General features: G+C 40.2%; 1 protein-coding gene across 1 annotated transcript in view; it reads right to left on the bottom strand.

The window, feature by feature from the left end:
* Positions 1–13,986, bottom strand: part of SYNPR (synaptoporin) — a 734,696-nt gene that overhangs the window by 398,769 nt on the left and 321,941 nt on the right. The gene's annotated exons all lie outside the window — the stretch shown is intronic.

Raw genomic sequence — 13,986 nt, 5'->3', positions numbered from 1 at the left:
GGATAGTGACTAAACTGTGTGAACATCTGTATCAATTTGTCAGTTGTTGTAAAAACTACTTCTCCAGTTGGTTACTAGCTATTTGAAAGTCTATATTAGTTATTGATTAGTTAACTAAGTATTTGTATGGGAGAGTGAATGTGTGTGTGGGTTGGTGGGAGGTGTGTGACTGCCCAAAGATGTGTGAATTGTTGATTTAGTAGGTATATGACGTTAAGACTACATGTTATAACAGTTGTTTGGGTGAGTGAATTTCTTTATGGGTGTGGTGATGAGCAAATATCTCTCTTAATGGTACATGTCCAACAAAGTGGAAAAATAAAAGGCAATGTATGTGTCAGTTGTTGTTTATAAATAAGTATACGTAAGACTCACTGATTGTATGCGTGACTGTATAGATAACTGTATACTTGTAATAGTGATTTTATAACACACTAAGTATAATTTACTATATACATATGAATAGATAAAGTGGTGATTGTATAAGTGTATAGCTAAGTAAATGTAAGTATGATCCATTGTTTGCATAAGTGAATAGGATGACTTTATAAGTGAATAGGATTTGTGCTGGTGTGTAATGTCGATATAGGTGTATAAGTATATCAAGTATATTTGATAGTGTTCTATTGATCATTGACTGCATGTATGAGTGAATCTGTAGGTAAGTGATTAGATGTGTGTATAGATCTAGGAAACACTGAGTGGTTTTTTAGAAACTTGTATCGGTGTGTCAATTGATTTAAATATGGTACTCTGTATTTTACAGTGAGTGACGAAAGGTTATACTAGTGTATGATGAGGTGTATCATCACGTGGATGATGTCATCAGTGATGTCATTTGAGATGTCATCAACAAAGGCACCTCTTTGTTTCCCCAAGTCAGTCTTACACCAAATCCGTTGGCGGGCAGCTACACCCAGAACTAGTTTTGAGTAACCACAGAAGAGGGCACTGCTCATTAACCTGGGGCCACCCCTTCTTGGGCAAACAAGTTTTGCACAAGAGAGGAAGGGTCTCTATATCATGAAATTTAGGGGAAAACTGCACTGTGGGATTGTCTGCAGAATGGGCAAACAGAAACAAGGAATAAGTGGGTTGATTTGCCCCTCGGAACTCTTACCCTATTGGTCAGAGAGGAGCAAGGAGACACCACACCCACAAGCTAGTGCCAAACATAAATGTGGCTTCCCCATGGCACCCTCCTCAGAACACTTCTGGATCTACAGAAGATCAGAAGATGTCTGTTTGTGCCCTGAAAGGCAACCCGAAGGACTGCACCTGCACAGTCTTGTACACAGGCCAAACAAGTGGACTCCAGGCGGTCAGGTGGCACTGTGTGACTGCAGGGACACAACAAGCTACCTTTACTGGAAATGGCCAGTTGACCAGTACCAATTGGGACTGGATTGGACCTTGCTGGTGGACTCTGCTGAAGTGAGTTATGGCCCTAAGGTCTTGGGAATCTTGGAAGTGTCCGTGAGTAGCTGTTCCAGATACTCTGAAAAGTTGGGACTTAAAACATGTTTTGACTGCTAAGACCTCCAGAGCCCTGAAGGAGACTCTGTGGCAAAGGTGTCCGGTTTAATGCATTGTCTTCAAATGCAGCTTCAGGTTTGCCCCACTGGAGGATTTCAAAAACAGTAAAAAACACTAAGGGCCTGATTTCGTTCTTGGCGGGACTCCCATCACCCCTTCGTGGAGTCATTTACAAGTACTCCATTAGGTTGATGGATTCCTGCCCTCCTTATTTTTATGTGGGCTGGCTGATCCTCTGTCTGCATTTACTGAGTGTTTTTGGTCGCGTAAGTGGCTCACCTCCGTCAATGTGGTGGACTCCTCTGCTGGCTAACATTACTCCGTCGCCGTTAGAGTGGCCGTATTGTGCCGAGCTCAATTAGATTTCTTAGTTGTGCTGGCATTGCATTAATGGCGGATTCATGATGGAGGAACTCCGTTGCAATACATGTACAACATTGTATTCTTCCTGTGGCTTTTGGATGGATGCTAGCATCCCACACCTGATGTGTTTTGGCTGATTGTTTTCACCTGCATATCGCATTATAAAACACAATCCATTTCAGACCATGGTCCTTTGGTATTCCACTGCAGCAGAACATTGTTCATGAGCACTTATTCTGTGGTCAGGCTTTTTTTTGGCTTTCTGTGTTTATTTATTTATTTTTTTATTGACTGATGAGAGCATTATCTAAATTGAAATAAATAAATAATTTTACACGGTTTGTCCTAACATTATTATTCACTTACAATTCATTGATTATTAAAAATGTTAAGGATGAAAATATATAATACATATTCTTACTTACATTTATAACAGACAATATAAATGATTTTTTAAATCGCATATTTGTAAAGTCTAAACATTAGAAAAAAAGTAATGGACATAAAAATTTCAGTGCAAGCATTCATCATGATAAAGGGCACTTACACCCAAAAAATATAGTTTTTTATCATTTCAAGTGTTAATACAGGTGTGTACAAACAAATACGCATTACACCTTTAAAAAAAGAAATAAAATGTAATAAAATACAGAAAATGCACTAGACAAGGGGAAATGTTACATAAATATTTTAAAAATATGATTTAAGTTTAGAACTAGCGTTGATTTTATATTATTTAAAAAAAAAATGTTTTACCTTGTCTAGTACAATTACTGAAATATGTTACATTTAAATTATTCATAAAATGTGTTATACATATGTTTACAATTTGATAGTGTATGAAAAATTATTAAACACAGCTGTATGAATCCATGTTGAATTGTGATTAATATCAAAGTTTGTGTAAGTGTGCCTTATGATGGAAACAAGCACCAAATTTGAAGAAAAAAAAAATACAGGTGTGTTTCTTAAAAATTCTTAAATGACAACATTACACACATATGCATTACACATTAGAAAAAAATTGCTAGTAGAGAAATAAAAAAATGCATGAGTCCAATTCAAAAGAAAACAAGAAAAAACGAAGATTACCATTGATTCCAGTGACAATAGGGTTGATTTGCTTTGAGGTCTAGTAGCAGCAGCAAAAGAAGTACTTGGACGATCGGGTTCATGATAGAAATGGAAGTGGAAAAAAGAAATAAAGGTACATTTCCACCTTATAACCCTTCAGAAGTGCCAACTCTGGTGTAGAGGTTTACCCGCCACAGTAACATGGGCCCGAGGATATATTGGCTGAACTCCCTCCGGCAGCCACTTTTGTCTATGATGCCGTCAACACAGGAGGAAAATTCTGTCGGAGACTATGGTACTCAGTTGGACTATTTTCCAAAGACCAACCAGAATCTAAATTGAGAGGGCGGACTACCTAGTAAGCAGGTGGATAAACTGACATAAAAGTGATGGCGGAATCAGATCGGCCAAGGTTTAAATCAAGCCCTAATTTCATACTGCACCAATACTTGCCAAACTGCCCTAAGATTAGCCTGTCTATTCTGTGCCTTAGCTTATGGGGTTTGAGCTCTGGTTAAATTAGTGAGTGACATTTACTGTAGCAAGCACCCCAAAACATATCATCAGAGAGTTTTCATCGTCCATAAAAGTTCATCTTCTTTTATTCTCAGATGCTCTTATGGAGCATGTTCTAGCCAGTCAACACTGTTAGACCTGACATCATTGGCGTGAGTCTCCCTTCCATTTTTGACGGATTGGCTCCTCTGTTTTGATATGTTTTTGCTGGATTTATGCTTTGGGCACCGTGCCATTGCTAATCAGTGCCACAGTGCAAGTGCTCTCTATGTTAAATCGATGTACTGATTGGTTATTCCACAATTGGGTTCTTTGATTTACTGTCAGCTCCTAGTACAGTGCACCATGTGTGCCCAGAGTTTGTAAATCAAATGCTGCTGGTGGGCTGGCAGCACTGGTTGTGCCACCCACAGAAGCCGCTTGTAAAGAATGTCTCAGGCCTGCCATTGCAAGGCCTGTGTGTAGTCTAGCACCCTCAATGTCGACTTGGCCAAGTGCACCCACTTGTCAGTCCCTAAACCCTCCCTTTGCTTCATATTAGACACCCCTATGGTAGGCCCAAGGGCAGGGTGCATTGTAAGTATAAGGTAGGACATGCTCTGATGTGTGTAGCATGTTCTAATAGTGAATTACAGCCATTTTCGTTTTTCACTATTGAAGGCTACCTGTTCTCATAGGCCGGAATGGACAGTGAGGATTATTACATTCTTATAATCCTAACTGACTCAGGGAACATGGTAGAAATTCAAATTTAGTATGCCTGAACTCAGAATAATAAAATACATCTTTTAGTAAAGTTTATTTTAATATTCTGTGTTTGCAAATACCCCTTTTAGAAAGTAGGTATTTGCTTGCCTAACCATTGGAGCCTGCCTCTGCTGAGTTGTGTATTCCTTGTCTGGGTTTGTGTGTGACAGGGCTGGGGAATTTCCAGGAGACAGTCTGGGACAGCCCAGTGGTGAATAGGGAGATTAACATCCAGATGGGAGGGGGAGAGTGCACCTGGGACCTGAATAGGGCTCTGCCTTCCCTCTACAATGCTGGCTCCACCCCCTGTGGCTTGCCTGATGTCTCTGCCCTGCACATTGAAAAGAGAAGAGGAATCCTGTCAACAGAGTGCTCCAGAGCTGTATCTTCCATCCCTTGTGCTGGCTCCACCTCCTGTGGGGCGGCTGATGTCTCTGCCCTGCACAGTGAAAGGAAGAGGAGAGTCAGGTCAACAAAGTGCTCAGGAACTGGTTTGAACTAGGCAGGCCACTCTTCCTTCAGAGAACAAAGGATTTTGGGGTATAAATGTTAATATAATTTATACGGCGCCCAGCTGCCCCAGCGAAGGGGCGTCCCGGCGCTAAGGCACCAACAAGCCAGCTACCAGATGGAAAGAAGGGTAGCAGTGGCAGGTACAGAGCAAAGACTTACAGAGCAAAGATTAGATCCTAGGTGCATCTTGAGAGCCCTTCTAAACAGAAGAAGGTCGTCGATAGCGCGGATATGGCCTGGTAAGGAGTTCCAGAGCTTCGCCGCCAGGTAGAGGAAGGAGCGCCCTCCAGCTCTGCAGCGTTTGAAGCGTGGAACCATAACCAGACCTTGACCTTTGGACCTCAGTGAGCGTGAGGGGACATAGGGGGTCAGTAGATTCTCCAGGATTTTGGCAGTGGATTGTTTAAGGATTTTAAAGGATAGGCACAATGTCTTGAACTGTATCCTTTGGGCCATTGGGAGCCAGTGCAACTTCCCTATGGGTTCCTTCACTGAGCAAAACCTAGGAAGGCCAACCAAGGCTCTGGCTGCAGCATTCTGTATGCGCTGCACCCGGGTGATTTCCGCCTGATTAGCCCCCAGCAGGAGGGAGCTGGCGTAATCCAGCCGGGACAAAATGGTAGCCTGAATTATGAGTTGCCTGGTAGGTGCATCAAAGAATTTCAAAATTGGTCTGATAGCCCGTAGGATGCCAAAACACGTGGCTGCCACTTTTTTAGTGTGGCTAGAGAAGCTGAGGACGGGGTCTAACCATACCCCTAGATTTTTTACCTCTGTCACCGGTATGGGTGTCTTACCCAGGACCGAAGGCCACCACTGATCGCCCCACAGATCAGTGGTGGCCACAGGACCCAGTCCCACAGACTTTAGAACACTTCTGGAACAAGAAACTTTTCTGCCAAGGAGAAGAACCAAGGAAGCTGCAGGAGTTTGGACTACCCCTCTGCCAGTGTGCTATTTGCTGGGTTGGCCTGCAGTGGTTGCTTTATTGCCAAGGGAAAGGAGAATGAACTTTGTAAGGACTTTCAACTACAGAATATTCTCCAAGGGCTTGATCTGTGCTTGCCTCCTGCTGAAGTCTCAGGGCCAAAAGACTTCCCCTCCAGCTCCCTCCAGAATTTCCTTGCTGGGAATTCTGACTCCAGTCACTTGCGCGCTGCTGGGAGCTGGAAGCGCGACGCATCGAGAAGAAGCGAGTCGCCGGCGCAGCTGAAATCGTCGCAACACCGGAAAAGCGAGCTTTTGTCGCATCTCGCTGTAAGCGTGTGTTCATCGAAGCTGCCTGCTGTCGCATCACCGGAGAAGCGTGATGCCATCGAGAGAGTCGCCATCGCATCGCCGGAGAAGCGCGTCGCAGGGCCTGTCGCGACTCCAAAGTACAGAGTCGCCGCAAGGCTGCCAGGGCGCCACCGTATCGTCATCGCATCGCCGCATCAAGGGCGCCATCTTCTCGCATCACAACTGGATCATCACATCGTCATCGCATCGCGGCGCCATCTTGCGCAAAGCAACAGGTCTAGAATCTACGCATCACCTCCGTACTGGTAAGGCTCACGACGAGCCCCCTACTCTGCGCAAGCATTGAGGAAGGATGCAACCGTTCCCCCGGGTCACGGAACCGACGCATCTCCCCTCCTGCGAGTCCTTTTGTTTAATTTGCGTTACGCATCCAGGTACTTTGTTGAGAACTTTGTAGCATCTACCATCAACTTGAACAAAGAGACTTTAATCATCTTTTAAGTAATCTTAAGTATAGTATTGTGGATTTTTGTCGTTTGTGGTCTTGTGTTTAAGTCTATATAAAGAATACTTATTTTTATAAAACCTGTGTTGTGTCCATCTGTAGTGTTATCACTGCATTACTGTGTATGTTCACAAATGCTTAACACACTGCCTCTGAGATAAGCCTGTCTGCTCATGCCAAGCTACCAAGGGGGTAATCAGGGGTTATTAAGGAGTGTAATCCCCTTATCGTGACTTAGAAGTAAGGGTCCATTGCCAACTAGAGACCCCCAGATCTAACAGCCACTTAGTGGTAACGCAATGAATTTACAGGGGTTTATTAGCATTTATTGTTTTGCATGAATATTAATTCAGAAGCTCTTCATATCAGGTGTATGGTAGGAAATCAAGTAAAGACAACATGTGAGATTGAATGCAAAAGCTAAGGAGCTAGAATGGTATCCAGTCGTGTGTCTAGATACGGAGATTTCTCATGCATGTAATAATCAACTTTCTTACAGTCACAAAATTGTCTACTCACTTTTGCATACTCTGGGGTCGCACTATGCATTAGTGGCCAAACAGTCTTGCAAGCTTTGGAAACTGTTAGTCCAATATGATAAACAGATCTTAGACAGCTCTGGCAGGAAATTTACCATATACACCACACCAACGGTAATGGAATGAACACCTCCTAACACCCCAAAAAACCCATTTCTTCTACATCAATCTATACTCCTTCCTAGCTCCTAAAACCCAGGATTCAGAAATGAGTTTCAAGACATTTGATAAAAAGCCTGGCACCTTCTATACTCACCAGAAAATCTCAATGCCAGCATGACCAACTGACCAGAATTCACTAGATTGTGGAGCTTCCCTAGAAAATCTACAAATAAACTGTGAAACCATGGAAGAAGCAACAGGCAAACCACTGACAACTCAAATATGACCAGAAACAAGGCCTGCAGCCATCAAAGTGGAGTCATCACCCCTACTGCCTCTGTCCATGCTGAGACAATAATGTCACCCTCATAATCAGTGCAAATGTTGAAAATATATGAAATATAAATATACAAGGGCTTAGTACTTTCCAGTCCTAAAGAAATGTGTTCACACCTTCTACTTCCTGGTCCGGCTTCCAGCTGAAAAACCTCCCTACTTGAACTTTCATTCTGTTTGCAAAAAGCTTTACCACATAAAGACCAAACATCTCCTGACTCCTCAGAACATCAATCCGTCTAGTCTCTACTAGACGAGTCAGGATATCACACTCATGGTTTACATTAACTCAAAAGTTGTGGAAGGGGTACCAAATGTCAGCAACTTCACTGCTTCATGCCTTGTAATGTAATCTGGAGGAATCATGTGGTGGGTTTGGGTCTGGCCTTAGACTGTCTTCTTGGAGCAAGACCAAGTCAGATTTGTATGTTACTGGTTCTGATACTGGGTAAAATAACAATCATACTTAACAAAGTGCTCTAAAAGGAGTCACTTATAACATGCTTCTAATTTTGACAGTATTCTAATCCAACTGTATTAATTAAATCATAGAAAGTAATAAGGCGTATCAGCATATTTTTCTTTTTTACAGAAAGGATGTTTACTTTTTTCCTCAATATATCAAATTTCCAATATATAATCAGTATTCTTAATACAAAGTTTTTAATAGCACTACCGACTGACACTGCGAAAAACAATAGATTCTGTTGTATCACCAACTGAACTCACACTCTATCTCCTACTCTATATCCTACTCTATATCCTACTATACATACAAGTATATTTCAGAATCCTCCACACGTAAGGCAATTAATTCCAAATGCAGTCCCGACAAATCAACCTGCCTGGTTCCTCATCTTCAGTAGGAATCACCTAAGTTAAGGTAAGTTGGTGATCTTTCAGGGGACTTTCCGTTCTGGCTTTGTTACATGACTGAGTCTTGATTATGGTCTCATGGACTGATTTGCCTCCAGAGACCAAAAGGCTGACACATTATACTCTCTAACAACACTCAAACAATCAGGAATGGACACTTTTTGGTTGAAAATGCATATTTTGTTAGGTGGATATACCATTCCCCATTGACCATTTTGAATTCAACAGAATCTATTTGTTTGTTCAGTGGTTTGTTCAGTGTGGATCAGTAGTGCTGTTGTAAACTTTGTATTAAGAACACTGATTGTATTTTGGAAATGTATTATGTTGTGTTTTGTTACGAAAAGGTAATAAAAGGAGACACAGGAAAAAGTAGAAATCTTTTCTGCAAAAAAGGAAACATTTTATGTTGGTGCATTTTATTACTTTCTGTGATTTAAGTCATACAGTTGGATTAGAATAGCAACAACATTAGAAGCATATTATAAGTGACTCCTTCAGGAATATATTGTTAAATATGAGAACTAATTGCCCTAGCTGATTGGAAGGGGTAAAATAACAATTAACTGGATTGTGTCCCAGAGTAATTGCCAGGGCTGAGATTAATTCAAGCAATCCACTCTTCATGTTTTTTTCTGCAGTTCTTCCCTTGGCGTGCTCTGTTCTATTAGCATTCATCTTGTCACTTCTCCAGTGCTACCAATTGTAAATTGATCGTGAATTGCGCCCATGCAGAGGCCTTCTTTAGATGTATAAAGTATTGCTCGGTAGGTACCAGATCATCTAGTAACAGTTTTCTTTACATTTTGAGACCATTATCCTCTTTTTTCAAAAATACAGTTCAGCTTCTTCCACATTGGTTCTCAATGAAGACTTTATGCCCATTGTTCAAACATAACATTTAATTCCTCAGAACTACTTGTTTACGCTCCAAACTGCATGGGCTCTTATACCTCTGATGTAACTTTGCAGGTTTATTTCAAGGTACAACTGTGGTGTCTACTGGGTCTTTATGAAAGTGTATGTTGTTATAAACATTACAGTGCTAGATGTTTGTGCAATGCGTCATTCATTGCTTAGATGTTCATATCGGATCACTGAAATAATATCGAGGGACAGAATATCGACCAACAAAAATATCGTTGAGAAAATATCGAGAGACAAAATATCGAGTTTCTATCTACAAACAGGTAAGTACAAAAATATCGAGTTAAAAATATCGTTTACAAAAATATAGTTGTAAAAAATATCGACTTTAATAAAAACAATGTTTAATTACATTAATATAAAAAATTAATTACTAAAATATACTTAACAATACTTAAAATAACTTTTAATAATTAAATAATTAATGAAAGTAAAAAAATAATATTTTTTAATCATATTTCTTAAAACATATATATATATATAGTAACAAAATGTAATTAAATAATAGCCAATATTATTAACGTACAAATACAAAAGAGTAAAAATTACTATTCCCACTCCAGTGGGTGCAACAGTAGGGAAAGCGTTGGATAGCGTAGGGGTTAAAATTACTATTCCCACTCCAAGGAGTGCAACAGTGGATATATGACGTTACAACGCAACATTTACAACGCACTACCATTACAACGTAAGTATTGGTAAGTATATAATAATTTTTATAATTTAAATGATTTACAATTAATTTAATATAATTTAATTTCATTTCATTTCATTTCATTAAATTCATGTAAATTTAATTTTACTTTATTTTTACACTGTACCCCTGTACCCCAAAAACCCAAAACTGACCCTGAACCCTAAAAAAAACCCTTTACCCAAAACCCCAAAACTGACCCTGAACCCTAAAAATACCCCTTTACCCAAAAACTAAAAACTGACCCTGAACCCTAAAAATACCCCTTTACCCAAAAACCCAAAACTGACCCTGAACCCTAAAAATACCCCTTTACCCAAAAACTAAAAACTGACCCTGAACCCTAAAAATACCCCTTTACCCAAAAACTAAAAACTGACCATGAACCATAAAAATACCCCTTTACCCAAAAACTAAAAACTGACCCTGAACCCTAAAAATACCCCTTTACCCAAAAACTAAAAACTGACCCTAAACCCTAAAAATACCCCTTTACCCAAAAACTAAAAACTGACCCTGAACCCAAAAAATACCCCTTTACCCAAAAACTAAAAACTGACCCTGAACCCTAAAAATACCCCTTTACCCAAAAACTAAAAACTGACCCTGAACCCTAAAAATACCCCTTTACTCAAAAACTAAAAACTGACCCTGAACCCAAAAAATACCCCTTTACCCAAAAACTAAAAACTGACCCTGAACCCTAAAAATACCCCTTTACCCAAAAACCAAAAACTGACCCTGAACCCTAAAAATACCCCTTTAATTTAACATAATTAGCAATTAATCAATTAAATTAACTTAATTACCAATTACATTTTAATTAATTAACAAATATTTTTAATTAACAATTAATTAAATATTACTACCAATTATTAAATTTACATATTTAAATAATTATAATTAAATTACTTCCCACCCTATTCCCCTATAAACCCACAACCCGCTACAGGAAATGAATTATTTAAATTTACACAATTAGCAATTGATCAATTAAATTAAATTAATTACCAATTAAATTTTAAATAATTAACAAATATTATTTAATTACCAATTAATTAAATATTACTACCAATTAATACATTTACATATTTAATTAATTATAATTAAATTACTTCCCACCCTATTCCCCTATAAACCCACAACCCGCTACAGGAAATAAATTATTTTAATTTACATAATTAGCAATTAATCAATTAAATTAAATTAATTACCAATTAAATTTTAAATAATTAACAAATATTATTTAATTACCAATTAATTAATTATTACTACCAATTAATAAATTTACATATTTAATTAATTATAATTAAATTACTTCCCACCCTATTCCCCTATAAACCCACAACCCGCTACAGAATAAAATTACACAATAATTTAAAAAAAATCATTAATTAAAAATAATTATAACATAAAATGACACTTTTCACACATATTATAACATAAAAACACTATAAATAATTAAATATTATTTAAAAAACGATATTTTTTACTATCTAGATAATATACTTGGATATTCACTTTCTATATTATTTACAGTCGATATTACTTCACTTACCTTAAAAACGATATTTTGACTGTCGATATTCTGTCCTGTCGATATTTTGTCCAAACTATATTTAAAACTCGATATTCTGTCCAAACGATATTTTGGAGTCGATATTATGTCTGTGCACCGTTCATATCATCTGGATTTGAAACAGATGTCTTTAAAACAAAAACCACATAAGTGTTTAGAAGAATTCATGCAAGGAGGGTAACAGCAGAGTACCAGCCCTATTCCTATCATGAGACCTGCGTAAGCATGACATATTTGTTTAATTTCATCCAGAGATTTCGGTTGCTAAAGGTGTGGCTTAAAACAGGAATAGCTACAAGGGGAATCATATCTACACCTACCAATTTCCTTGGAGGTGGCCAACTTCAGCATCCTGGGCAACCTGAATCTGCATCTGGACTGCCATGACTCCTGGGATATTGTTAATTTCCTGGGGGACTTGGAGGCCTGCCAGCTTATGCAGATAATGGAGGGCGCATCCCATCTTACTGGCCACCTGCTGGACCCTGTGTTTTCTAACATCCAGCCTGTCATCGCACATGCTCCTCTTCAACTAGCCTGGTCTGACCATTTTCTTATTCTGTCTTTTGGCTGCAGAGCCCCCCAGCTTTGGAATCTGCTTCCATTTTCTCTTCGGAGTACTGCCAATCTGCTCCAGTTTAGGAGGGGCCTGAAGACCTGGCTTTTTAACTCCTAGTCTGTTTTTAACTTCCCACTGTTTCTGCATTGTTTTGTTGTCTGTTTTTTAGCTGTGTTGTGTTATTTCCTATGAGTTGAGGGTGGAAAGCGTCGGGACACTCCTTGTGAGTAGCTGTACGCTATACAAAAACTGAATAACATAACATAACATAACATAACATAACATATAAGTTTAGATCTCGCAGACGCCCCTTTTCAAGTCGTCCAGCATTCCACTATGAAGCGACCATGGCATAAATTGGATACCTCTGGCTTTGTGTCCAGCCTTAAAGCTTCCTGCCCTATCTAATCTAACGATCTGGAAGAAGCAGACAAGGCTCATAGGAGCTGGCTTAGCAGCACATTAGACCACTGCATCCCAAAAAAACTGATCTGCACTAAGCATACAAAATCCCATGCTTGGTACAATGAGTATTTAAGGCAGGAAAAACAACACTGCAAATCCCTGGAATGCTTATGGAGACGCTCCTACGACCCCTCAGCAAAACTACTCTACAGACGGGCGATCAAAGCCTATCATAAGGTTGTCCAAAAGGCCAAAGCCGCATATTATACCAATTTAATCACTTCAAGTGCCAATCCCTCCAAAACCATATTTTCCCTGGTCGATGACATGACGAAGCCCATAGCAACCACTAATAATATCATCTCCTCCAACCAACAGTGTGAAGAGCTAGCCTAATATTTCATCAATAAAATTGATGACACCTATACTACACTCGAGGTGCGTAGGGCGACACCAGACTCTTTGCTTTCTATCATCACCACAGACTACTCTCCCCATCTCCAAGCCCTACCCCCCTATCCTGTAAAGACATGGACAACATCTCTAACAAGGTGAAATCTGGCTCTCCTGCCGACCCGGTCAAACCTGATATTTTAAGGAAGTTGAAAGATTGCCTCCTGACTGCATGGAGGGTGCTGATTAACAGATCACTCCAGTCAGGGGTGCTCCCCAAATCATGGAAACACGCTAAGGTCGTCCCATTCCTAAAAAAGCCTACATTGGATGCCTCTGCTCCTGAGAACTTCCGGACCATCTCTTTGCTCCCTTACCTGGCAAAGGTCATGGAATCCCATGTCAAATACCACCCTTACCAGGTATTTAGAGGAGAAGGAGATTCTGGACAAATCACAAAACGGGTTCCGGTCTAATCATAGCACGGAATCTGCCTTGCTGGCAGTCACAGAGCAGCTGAAGGCGGTACTGGATAAGGGTGGCACCACTGTTCTGGTGCTGCTCGACCTGAGTGCAGCCTTTGACACGGTCTCCCATGGGATCCTACTCCATCGACTCAGGGAGATCGGGGTCTGCGGCACGGCCTGGGCCTGTTTTGCATCGTTTCTATCTGAATGTTCCTTCCAGATTCATGCCCCCCTCATCAGTCCAATATCCATCCTCTCAACTGCGGTGTCCCACAGGGCTCTGTGTTGAGCCCTACACTTTTTAACGTTTACATTCGCCCTCTGGCCCTTCTGGCCAAGGCCCGTGGGATTCAGATGTTATCTTACGCTGATGACATGCAGGTGTTGTTCACCTTCACTAAAGACCCTGGCCTAGATAAACTGAGGTTCAAGGAAGACATTTTTGCAACCTCAGACTGGCTAGCAGACAACTATCTCCAACTTAACGCCTCTAAAACGGAGGTGCGCCTGTTTGGGAGAGACTCGCATAACTGGGACCACCAATGGTGGCCCGCTGAGTTGGGTCCTCCCCCTCAACCAAAGAACGCAGTAAAAAACTAAGGGGTCCTAATGGACA

This window comes from Lissotriton helveticus, chromosome 9 (assembly GCF_964261635.1).
Source record: "Lissotriton helveticus chromosome 9, aLisHel1.1, whole genome shotgun sequence".
Classification (NCBI taxonomy): domain Eukaryota; kingdom Metazoa; phylum Chordata; class Amphibia; order Caudata; family Salamandridae; genus Lissotriton; species Lissotriton helveticus.
The sequence above is the reverse complement of the archived record's forward strand: the minus strand, read 5'-3'. Positions and strand labels throughout refer to the sequence as shown.